General features: G+C 45.9%; 2 protein-coding genes across 3 annotated transcripts in view; one reads left to right on the forward strand and one right to left on the reverse strand.

Annotated features, from left to right (window-relative positions):
* Positions 1-1139: 1139 nt before the first annotated feature.
* Positions 1140-10528, forward strand: part of ANKRD34B (ankyrin repeat domain 34B) — a 24348-nt gene continuing 14959 nt past the window's right edge. The window contains exons 1-5 of one of the 2 annotated variants that reach the window (XM_040449679.1): positions 1140-2306; positions 3285-3426; positions 5210-5295; positions 6396-6475; positions 7039-7273. The gene's annotated coding sequence lies outside the window, so the exon portion shown is untranslated. The remainder of the gene's footprint in view (positions 2307-3284; positions 3427-5209; positions 5296-6395; positions 6476-7038; positions 7274-10528) is intronic. The other variant, XM_040449670.1, reaches the window with a different exon arrangement.
* The window catches only part of FAM151B (family with sequence similarity 151 member B), a 66307-nt gene continuing 63341 nt past the window's right edge, over positions 7563-10528 (reverse strand). The window contains exon 9 of the transcript XR_005782965.1: positions 7563-7583. The gene's annotated coding sequence lies outside the window, so the exon portion shown is untranslated. The remainder of the gene's footprint in view (positions 7584-10528) is intronic.

Below are 10528 nucleotides of genomic sequence, written 5' to 3' on the forward strand. Positions count from 1 at the left end.
TCTTTCTTTCTTTCTTTCTTTCTTTCTTTCTTTCTTTCTTTCTTCTTTCCTTTCTCTCACTCTCTTTCCTCCTTCCCTACTTCCTTTCCCTCTTTCCCTCTCTCTCTTTCGTTGCAGTCCAGCCTGTCTCTATCCATCCAACATAGTAGGTTTCAATAACCTGCTATGTGTTGTAGGCTGAATAATGGCCCCCAAAAAGGTTCACATTCTTGTCTCTGGAATCTAAGAATATGTTACCTTACATGGCAAAAGGAACTTTGCATATGTGATTAAACTAAGGATCTTCAGATGGGATTATCTGAGTGGGCCCAATATAATCACAAAGGTCCTTATAAGGGTAAGGCAAGAAGGTCAAGGGGAGAGAAGGAAGCAGGGGGAGAAAAAGATGTGACAACAGCAGCCAAGTTGAAAGAGAAATTGAGATTGGAGGTTGGAGTAAGGAGCCACCAGCCAAAAAATGTAGGCAGCCTCTAGAAACTGGAAAAGTCAAACTCAATTTGCACATCTGAACTCCAAAATTCTAAAATAAAAAATTTCTGTTGTTTTAAGTCACTAAGTTTGTGGTAATTTGTTACAAGCAGCAAAAAGAAACTAATTAAACAGTGAAAATTAGATCATCTACTTTGAAAACCCATTTTCATAATATCTATAGAAGCTGAACATATATGTATGTCTGTATGTATGTTTCCTAGGTATGTACCCAACAAAAATGTATATCATGTTCACCAAAGACATTGACTTTAATGTTCCTAGCAGCATGATTTATAAAGTCTCAAACCTGAGAATTACCAAATGTCTATCAGTAGCAAAATGAATAAATTTAGGTAAATTTACACGGTGGAACACTATACAGCAAAAAGAATGAACAAACTATGGCCATGGACAGTTAGCATCTTCAACACAATGTCCAGTGAAAGAAAGTCAGACAACAGAGTACATTCTGTATGATTCAATTGCTGTAAAGTTCAAATATAAGCAAAAATAATCTATGCTGAGTGAAGGCAGTACCCTGCCCCCTCCAAAGAGAGAATATAAGGGAGCCTTCTGGGAAGCTGGTAATGTTCCGTCTCTTGTTCTTAAAGATGCTTCATTTTGTGCGAAATCATTGAACTTGTGTAATGTGCACCTTTTAGTATGTACTATACTTTAATAAAAACTTTTTTTTTTTTTTAAATAGAGGATAGGAGATCTGTGCCTTCATCCAAATTTGCCACCTTGGGACCCTCCAATCTCCCATCAAAATCGGGTGGGGTACAGGGCAACCCAGATCCAGGATTCCAACTCCCCAGAGCCCAACTCTGGGTTAAGATGTTCTGTGAACTTGCTTTATATATTATTACTAAAGGGCCCATTTCAACGGGTTATTTTTCTAAATAAAAGAAGGCTGTCCAGAGATAAGTTTACTTTCCCCCTTTGAGGGCTCAAAACTAAACTAGTTTTGATTGACATTAACTCAGCAACAAAAAATGGTCATAGTTTTTTTCTCCACCAGACGATCCCTGATAAATGAAGAGTTAAAACCGCTGCAGCAGAGTTTGGCATATAAAATACACATTTTGTTAAATTTTATTGAAGTGTTATATTACTGTTTTAATAATAGCGTAATAAAGTTATAAACTCATAAAAACAAAACACGAACGGTTGCTCCCACCAATACCCCAACCTGAAGTGAGACCGGGGCTTTACCCAAAGCGGGTACAGGGACGGGAAGGGGGAAGAAGGAGCCGCGGGAGACAGACACAAGGACCAGCCCGGTGGATAATGAATTGGAGGGAGAGATGCAGGTATGACAGGGGAAATCAGAGGCCGGTAGGGGTGGCGATCTCCTCGCAGTGGGGAAGACCCTGCCGCCCCTACTCTGGGCCAAGTCGTCCCCGCCACAGCGCGGTGGCTGCGTTGAGGTGGGTGTATGTGGTGGGGCTACTCGTGGGGACAAAGGGCGGAGCTTCAGAGACAGACTTTGGCCCCGGGGTCCGTGCAGAGTTTGGCCCTGCCGCCCCCACCTGCCGTGCAGCGAGGAGCCAGCGCGTCACTCCCAGCGGAAACGCCGCACCGCCCGGGCGTCTGGCGAGGTGCGCGCCTCCCGGCCCCCGCTCCGACGCTTCGCGGCTTCGGGCCCTCCGCCTTCCCAGCTCGGCAGAACAGGGGCGGGGACAGGGTAGCACCTACCGGAATCCGCGACTCCAGCCGCCGAGGAGCTTTCGAAGCCAAGCCAGCCCAGACGGCACCCTGGAGCCTCCCGCGCTGAGGGTCCGCGCCGAGCCGAGGGTGGGAGGCGCCGACGCCGACTTGACAGCGCGTCCCAGGTTAGCTTGCGACACGGTCTCTGCAGGCTACACTTGGAGAAACTTTGGATCTCCGTGTTGGCTGCCGGGAGGAGGGCATCGAGGGAGCTACCCGAGGGCCGCGGCCTCCGTGAGCCCCGGCCGGTACGCTCAGGCCCTGGGAGCCCGCAGCTCCCGCGCAACCTGACATTGCGATGCCCTGAGCGAGGACCGAGACCCGGAGCCGACGGAGGGCTGCTGGAGGGCAGGGGCCTGTCCAGACTCCACTCAAGCCCACTCTCACGCCTCCCGCAAACCCTGCCTGTTTTCAGCTCGGGCTTTGCAGCGGCTCGGTTTTGAACCCCGGCAAGATAACAGATTTCGCCTCCTTCTCGGCCTTGCAGCGCCGGAGGGTGGATAGGGGCAGCCAGCGGCTGCAGGATGTCGGGGAGCATCCGGGCAGGGGCTCGCGGGCGCGTGTTGGCGGTGCAGCGGGAACGGCGCGCGCGAGGCCGCAGGAGCGCGCGGGTCTGGGGGTCCGACTGGCGCGCGTCTCCGCAGGTGCCTCGGGCGGCCGGGAGGCGGGAGGTACTGGCTGGGCGCAGGAGGCGGGCTGGGGGCTGCGGAGCCGTTTACAGCCACTGGCTTGACAAATGGGAGCCACACGGGGGCGGGCAGTCCAGTCCCGGCGCCTCTCGGGCGCTCACAGCCTTGGCACCTGGACCCCGCACCCCTTTACGGGAGGTCCGGGATCCAGAGGTCCGCCTGCCCCAGGATGGGGGCAATGGCTGCTCCCCTCCCGCGCGCCATTTCCCAAGGGAGGGCCGTGTCCTCCGGACTGGCGCTGCGGGGACCGCTCCGCAGCCGCTCTGGGCAGAGCCCCTTCACGTGGATGGCGATCACCTCAGCTCGCCAGCTACCTGTCTTGTCTCAGAGACGAGGCGACACAACGCACACCCCGCCCCCACCGGTGCCCCGGCGCTGTCGCCCCAGTCACCTTCCTTTGCCCTTCTCTGACAGCACCAAGGGCTTGCTCGCTCTCGCTCTCAGGAAAAACTGAGGGAACAAGCTTGGTTCCCGGAGCCAGCGGGGACTGTGGAGACACAGCTAGAATCCTCAACAGCTTGGAAATCCTATCACCTTGGTTCCCTGAAACTTGCAGGTATAGGTTTGTGTGTCTGTGTGTGTTTGTCTCTGGGAGTGGGGTCTACGGAGACAAGTGGGGGTGTAGCTGCCCCGGGGACCCAGCCCCGAGGCCTAGGGGACATACAAGTAACTAGAAGACACCCGTCCTTTTTGGCTTTGGGTGGGAAACAAAGCAAACCTTACCAGCTACTCCTTCCCTTGGGCAGTTTCGAAATATTTCCTACAAGCCGGTGCCAGAGAAGAACACTTTTCCTGGCAAGTCATTACATTTCCTGGGACAGTCTTAGATGCATCTTTTGTTCTGGCTCTGCCCCTTTCCTTGCATGGCAAGAGGACACACGTTTTGCTTGCGGCTGGCAGACCTAGTTCAGTCTAAGGGCCACTAGCCCCCACATCCCGGCCTTGGGCTGCCCACTGCTCCTCTGGATTTTTCAGACCTGTCTGGGAAGGGCAGAACAGCAGACCTACAGCGCCTGGCCCATTCAAACTCAGGGCTGTACTCTTCTCTAGGACCCCCTGGGCTCCTTCATCCGTCTCTAGGCTATGGCAGTCATCTTTGCCCTTTGCCTCCTCCAGGAGACCGATGATGGAGACAGCCTGGTAGGAGCCTGAGGGGGGCGGGCGGGCTGACAAGTAGGAAGTGGGACTGGATGAGGAAGGAAGAGTTGGTCACATATTTTCTCCAAGTGTACATAGGAAGCACCCCCTATTGAATATGTGGGAGTGGAGCCAGAAATCTTATTTTTAATAAGTTCTCCAAGTGATTATGCCCATGGAAGGTGGAAACCCCATTGGTGTAGGTACTTTGGCCTCCCACTGTCAGACCCCTTAGCCCAGGATATACATTTAGTGATGCATGTGTAGAAACTGGTATTTTTTTTTACTCCTAAATCACAAATGATCTTTTTTAAATTCTTATGATCATCTTCTGTAGATATTATCTCAATTTTAGGATGAGGAAACTGAATCTGAGAGGATCAGCTTCCCAAGGGTTGATAACTTGGGAAGAGACAGAGCCCCAGGCTCAAGCCCCAGTCTTGTGAGCATGCTCTGATCCCCTTGCGGGCAGCACAAAGACATGACAACCTGGAGCAAGGGTGAAGGGCTGAAAATCCAACTTGAAGCCCTTGTTAATTTCCAGCCCCCTTGCCCTTTATGGGCGGGAACACCGATCCTATTTGGAGGTAGAGTAAGAGTCTCAAAGGAAAAGAACAGCTCTCTCTGAATGCAAGGAAAATGGGGGTGGCTTGGAGGAAAAGAGCCCTAAGGAAGGCCAAGCCTCTCATCTGCAAGATGGCTTTTTAAATACCTCAGCCCATGTGGTACTGCCATGGTTGGTGCCACCCAAATCAGGTACTCAGAACAACTCTACTCTATGCGAAGCTGGTATCCAAGAAGCAAGGAAAAAAGGAAGCAAGAGAAAGGACACAGGAAGATCTCATTAAGTCCTGGTAAGCAGGGGAGTAAGAGGAGTGACTGGGAGGTGTCCCACCCTGCCTTCCTTGGCTTCCTCATCTGTATGGAACAGGGTGATAGGGTGCTAGGCCAGGTGAATGCTATGGCCCTTTCAACCCCAGCGCCCTTGCAGGCCAAGCTTCGGCCTGCACACGCAGGATGGCGGTGCCTGGGATCCACTCCAGACACTTTTACAGACTCCTAATCACTGAAATATAATTAACTGAACAAACACTGTAGGGATGTCTTAAGAAGGAATTAAAAACCTAGACTCCAAATGGGAGAGACGCGTGGAACAAATTATTGGTATTTATGTAACTCTGAATAGCTTTGATTTCCTTCAGGAGGAGCTGACAGCTGGCTGACAAAAAATTCATCCAGGGAGAGAAAAGACATAAGTGAAGTCTGAAATTTTGAATAACGTTTTCAGGTAACTTTCTATTTCCATTTGGAGTGGGTGTCTGAGGGGCGAATGCAGTTATTTGAATTGCTTCATTTATCAACAGGTATTTTTAATAGGGCTCATAATTCTAAGACCCAGTGCTTTTTTACTTCTTTTTCCTGGCTTCTAGTCTCCTGCTAGCAGGGCTGAGTGAGATCTGGGGATTCCACTGTTCAGCCCATAGACTCTCACTTTATCCCCTATTTTCAGCTTTTCTGATGGATCTGTTCAGAGAAGAAATCTTGCCTAGAACAGTGGTTCTCTACTTTGGGTGGGAAAAAGTTCCCCAGGGGTCTAGATGTTCTGTCCACAGACTTTGAACCACCCTCATTTTCCGCCCTGTGCCTCATTGCCACTTTCTGTGGCACTTGGGGCCTCTCGGCCCTAACCTTCAAGGTTCCTGTGGGCAATGTGGGGGCCACCTCCTAGCGGCTCTATGTGGCAGCTTCTGGGATGCTGAGGCAGTTTAGTACACCACCATCCCCACTCTCTTTCCAAAGCTTGTTTGAAATTAATTGCTCCTCTCACGATATATCTGTCCTCCAAGTTTTCTTTGTTCTTCAGAATACGCATCTGCTTAAATTTTTTAAATAACTAAGTTGTAATTTCAGCGGGGTCTTGGGAGTAGAGAGAGGCACTAAAAGAGCATAGTAAGTATGCCATGATGAATCCTAAGAGATGTTAAAGACATTCTAATTTTAAAATAAAAAGCAATCTGTCCAGCTGTTTGTTGATTAATCTTAAATATGCTGAAATTATTCTATTTGGAAATTATAAGGAAAGTACATTTAAGGCTCTTTTTTTCCATATACACTTAATAGATTCCACTTATGGTTACAAAACATTATTCATAGATCTTTAAAAAACTACATTTTAAATATTTTATGTGTTATTTAAGTAGCCTGTGAATTAGAGACATGATAAAAATAAAAGAAGTCTAAATTCTGAGATAAAATTTGTAAAAAGAAGAATACAGTGAGTATTAAGGCACGATAGGAAAGTCTTTTTCTAGATGTCTGATTTCATCACCTTGCTCCACCCCCTACGGGGGATGAACAGTAGATCCTTAGACCCTTGTCATCGCACAGATGAGGAACCCAAGACAGAGGCTGAGAGATTGAACTGTGGCATACAGCTAGCACATGGGGGAATCGGGATGGAAATCTGGGTTTGTCTGACTCCTCAACTTTCTCCAGTTGAACTGTTATCTATTTGGAAGGTGTAACTGCATTTGTGGATTATTTATATGCTACATTATAACAAAGGGTCTGACTGAATGTTAATACAGTATCAGCGCTCAATGAGGATGTTTCACAGGAGGAGACAGGAAGCAAGAACATTTCTGAAGTAGGATAATCGTAGGCTTGAGAAGGGTCTTCATCACAGGTAGGGCTTAGTTCTATGAAGAGTAGATAAATTGAACTTTAATATCAGCATTTTTGATGTGCAGGCGAATGAGCCATGTTAAAAGAACTAAGAGAGAGTAAAAGCATAAAGACAAAGGGATTATTCCAGTAAGGTACTGATTATGAGACACTAGGAAACCAAACGTGTATCTATGGACAATAAAGTATCTGACAGCTTTTTTCTCTGTGAAACTTAATTTTAAACAATTTTAGAATTATTCCACTTAAATGTGAACAGCTTAAAAAGCGAGCTACCCAAGGGGCTTTAGAAGTCTTTAAAATGAACAAAGAGTAAGCCCTTGTTGTTGCTGTTTTTTTTTTCTAGACAGTTCTCCAGTACTCAGGAGAGTACTGGAGAGGGAGTATGCCTACATCCACAAGACAGATTCACTAGCTGCCACTAGCTAGTGGTGCCACTGCCCAGCTTCTTCACAGAGCCCTGGAGCACACGGCACCCTCCCTTCCCACAGGACCACAGTGGGGCAGTGGCCTCAAGCAGCCCAGCCGGAAGTACGTGGCCAGCTCCCCTTCTTTTCTCAGAACCTCTGATACCAACCTTGGTGAGAGAAATGATGACAGAAAGTGGTGAGGCTTAGTGTTGTGGAGAAAGCCTTTAACATGAGGGTGGGTGAAAAGATTTTAAAGTCTTTCCAAAGGATTCTTGTAAGAGTGTTTATTTAAAAACAAAACAAGGGGCGCCTGGGTGGCGCAGTCGGTTAAGCGTCCGACTTCAGCCAGGTCACGATCTCGCGCTCCGTGAGTTCGAGCCCCGCGTCGGGCTCTGGGCTGATGGCTCAGAGCCTGGAGCCTGTTTCCGAATCTGTGTCTCCCTCTCTCTCTGCCCCTCCCCCGTTCATGCTCTGTCTCTCTCTGTCCCAAAAATAAATAAAAAACGTTGAAAAAATATATAAAAAAAATAAAATAAAAACAAAACAAAACAAAACAAGGTTGGTCCCAAAAGTAGAAACTGTATGAAAGTATAGTATTGAAATCTGGTGTCTGGCAACTTGTTTTCATTTGAATATGTTCCTCAAATGTCACTTTTGGTCAAAGGTGTTTTTACATGACTAATACTGTATCTCTTCTAGAATTGCAGCTTCTAAATGGTTTCTATATTTGATATTATGTTGCAGCTAATTTCTCTACATCTCTGCTTTATTAAACCCATTTGTATGTGAAAAATGCTGAAATATTTCTTTTGTGAACCCTTTTCAAATGCTTTGCCTTCAGAATAGACCTCATTTGGGACCCAAGCTGTCAACCAATCCTAAATTCCTAAGGTCCCAAATTGCCGGTATGCCCGGCTTTGGAATAGCTTTTATAGAATGTCGCATAGGCAGACAAAAATTGCAGCATTCACTTTCATTATATTTATGTATGTATATATTGAATGTTGTTCTTTGCTTATCAACATCATGAGTGATGTTAAAGCAGAATGAATAAGTATATTCTTTTGAATACTGCCTTTCAGGAGCTCACAAGTTGAAACTCCTAGGCGTAAGAAAGTCTAGGCATAAATACTATTGATAAAACCACAAAACTGAATTACGTTGTAAGAAATTATGATCTAAGATGGCTCTTCTAAATTTTAATTATGAGGGGCGCCTGGGTGGCTCAGTTAAGCATCCGACTTTTCATTTTGGCTCAGGTCATGATCTCACAGTTCATGAGATTGAGTCCTGTATCAGGCTCTGTGCTGACAGTGCAGAGCCTACTTGGGATTCTCTCTCTCCCTCTCTTTGCCCCTCCCCTGCTCACTTGATCTGTCTCTTTCAAAATAAATAAATAAATTTTTTAAAAATTAATTTTTAATATTTATTTTTGAGAGACAGAGAACAAGTGGGGGAGGGGCAGAGAGAGAGAGAGAGATACAGAATCCAAAGCAGGCTCCAGGCTCTGAGCTCTCAGCACAAAGCCTGATGCAGGGCTCAAACCCATTAACCGTGAGATCACGACCTGAGCCGAAGTCAGGCGCTTAGCCAACTGAGCCACCCAGGCATCCCTAAAAAAATAAATTTTAATTATGGAACATATCTTATGTAAGTGCTATTATGCTCTTGTCTGTATACATGATCTATTTTACCAAAAAAACACAAAAACAAAAAAACAACAGATTAGTACTATCATACAGAAGAGTATGTGAAATACGTTCTTTTATTTTTTTCTTTTTTTTTCTTTTTTTTTCTTTTTTTATTTATTTTTTATTTATTTATTTTTTATTTATATATGAAATTTATTGTCAAACTGGTTTCCATACAACACCCAGTGCTCATCCCAAAAGGTGCCCTCCTCAATACCCATCACCCACCCTCTCCTCCCTCCCACCCCCCATCAACCCTCAGTTTGCTCTCAGTTCTCAACAGTCTCTTATGCTTTGGCTCTCTCCCACTCTAACCTCTTTTTTTTTTTTTTCCTTCCCCTCCCCCATGGGTTCCTGTTAAGTTTCTCAGGATCCACATAAGAGTGAAACCATATGGTATCTGTCTTTCTCTGTATGGCTTATTTCACTTAGCATCAGTACTCCTGTGTCCCTTGGATAAATTCCTAGCAGTGCTATTGCTGGGTCATAGGGTAGGTCTATTTTTAATTTTCTGAGGAACCTCCACACTGCTTTCCAGAGCGGCTGCACCAATTTGCATTCCCACCAACAGTGCAAGAGGGTTCCCGTTTCTCCACATCCTCTCCAGCATCTATAGTCTCCTGATTTGTTCATTTTGGCCACTCTGACTGGCGTGAGGTGATACCTGAGTGTGGTTTTGATTTGTATTTCCCTGATAAGGAGCGACGCTGAACATCTTTTCATGTGCCTGTTGGCCATCCGGATGTCTTCTTTAGAGAAGTGTCTATTCATGTTTTCTGCCCATTTCTTCACTGGGTTATTTGCTTTTCGGGTGTGGAGTTTGGTGAGCTCTTTATAGATTTTGGATACTAGCCCTTTGTCCGATATGTCATTTGCAAATATCTTTTCCCATTCCGTTGGTTGCCTTTTAGTTTTGTTGGTTGTTTCCTTTGCTGTGCAGAAGCTTTTTATCTTCATGAGGTCCCAGTAATTCACTTTTGCTTTTAATTCCCTTGCCTTTGGGGATGTGTCGAGTAAGAGATTGCTACGGCTGAGGTCAGAGAGGTGTTTTCCTGCTTTCTCCTCTAAGGTTTTGATGGTTTCCTGTCTCACATTCAGGTCCTTTATCCATTTTGAGTTTGTTTTTGTGAATGGTGTGAGAAAGTGGTCTAGTTTCAACCTTCTGCATGTTGCTGTCCAGTTCTCCCAGCACCATTTGTTAAAGAGACTGTCTTTTTTCCATTGGATGTTCTTTCCTGCTTTGTCAAAGATGAGTTGGCCATACGTTTGTGGGTCTAGTTCTGGGGTTTCTATTCTATTCCATTGGTCTATGTGTCTGTTTTTGTGCCAATACCATGCTGTCTTGATGATGACAGCTTTGTAGGAGAGGCTAAAGTCTGGGATTGTGATGCCTCCTGCTTTGGTCTTCTTCTTCAAAATTGCTTTGGCTATTCGGGGCCTTTTGTGGTTCCATATGAATTTTAGGATTGCTTGTTCTAGTTTCGAGAAGAATGCTGGTGCAATTTTGATTGGGATTGCATTGAATGTGTAGATAGCTTTGGGTAGTATTGACATTTTGACAATATTTATTCTTCCAATCCATGAGCAGGGAATGTCTTTCCATTTCTTTAAATCATCTTCAATTACCTTCATAAGCTTTCTATAGTTTTCAGCATACAGATCCTTTACATCTTTGGTTAGATTTATTCCTAGGTATTTTATGCTTCTTGGTGCAATTGTGAATGGGATCAGTTTC

This window comes from Herpailurus yagouaroundi, unplaced genomic scaffold, assembly GCF_014898765.1.
Source record: "Herpailurus yagouaroundi ecotype Mexico unplaced genomic scaffold, PumYag 29, whole genome shotgun sequence".
Classification (NCBI taxonomy): Eukaryota; Metazoa; Chordata; class Mammalia; order Carnivora; family Felidae; genus Herpailurus; species Herpailurus yagouaroundi.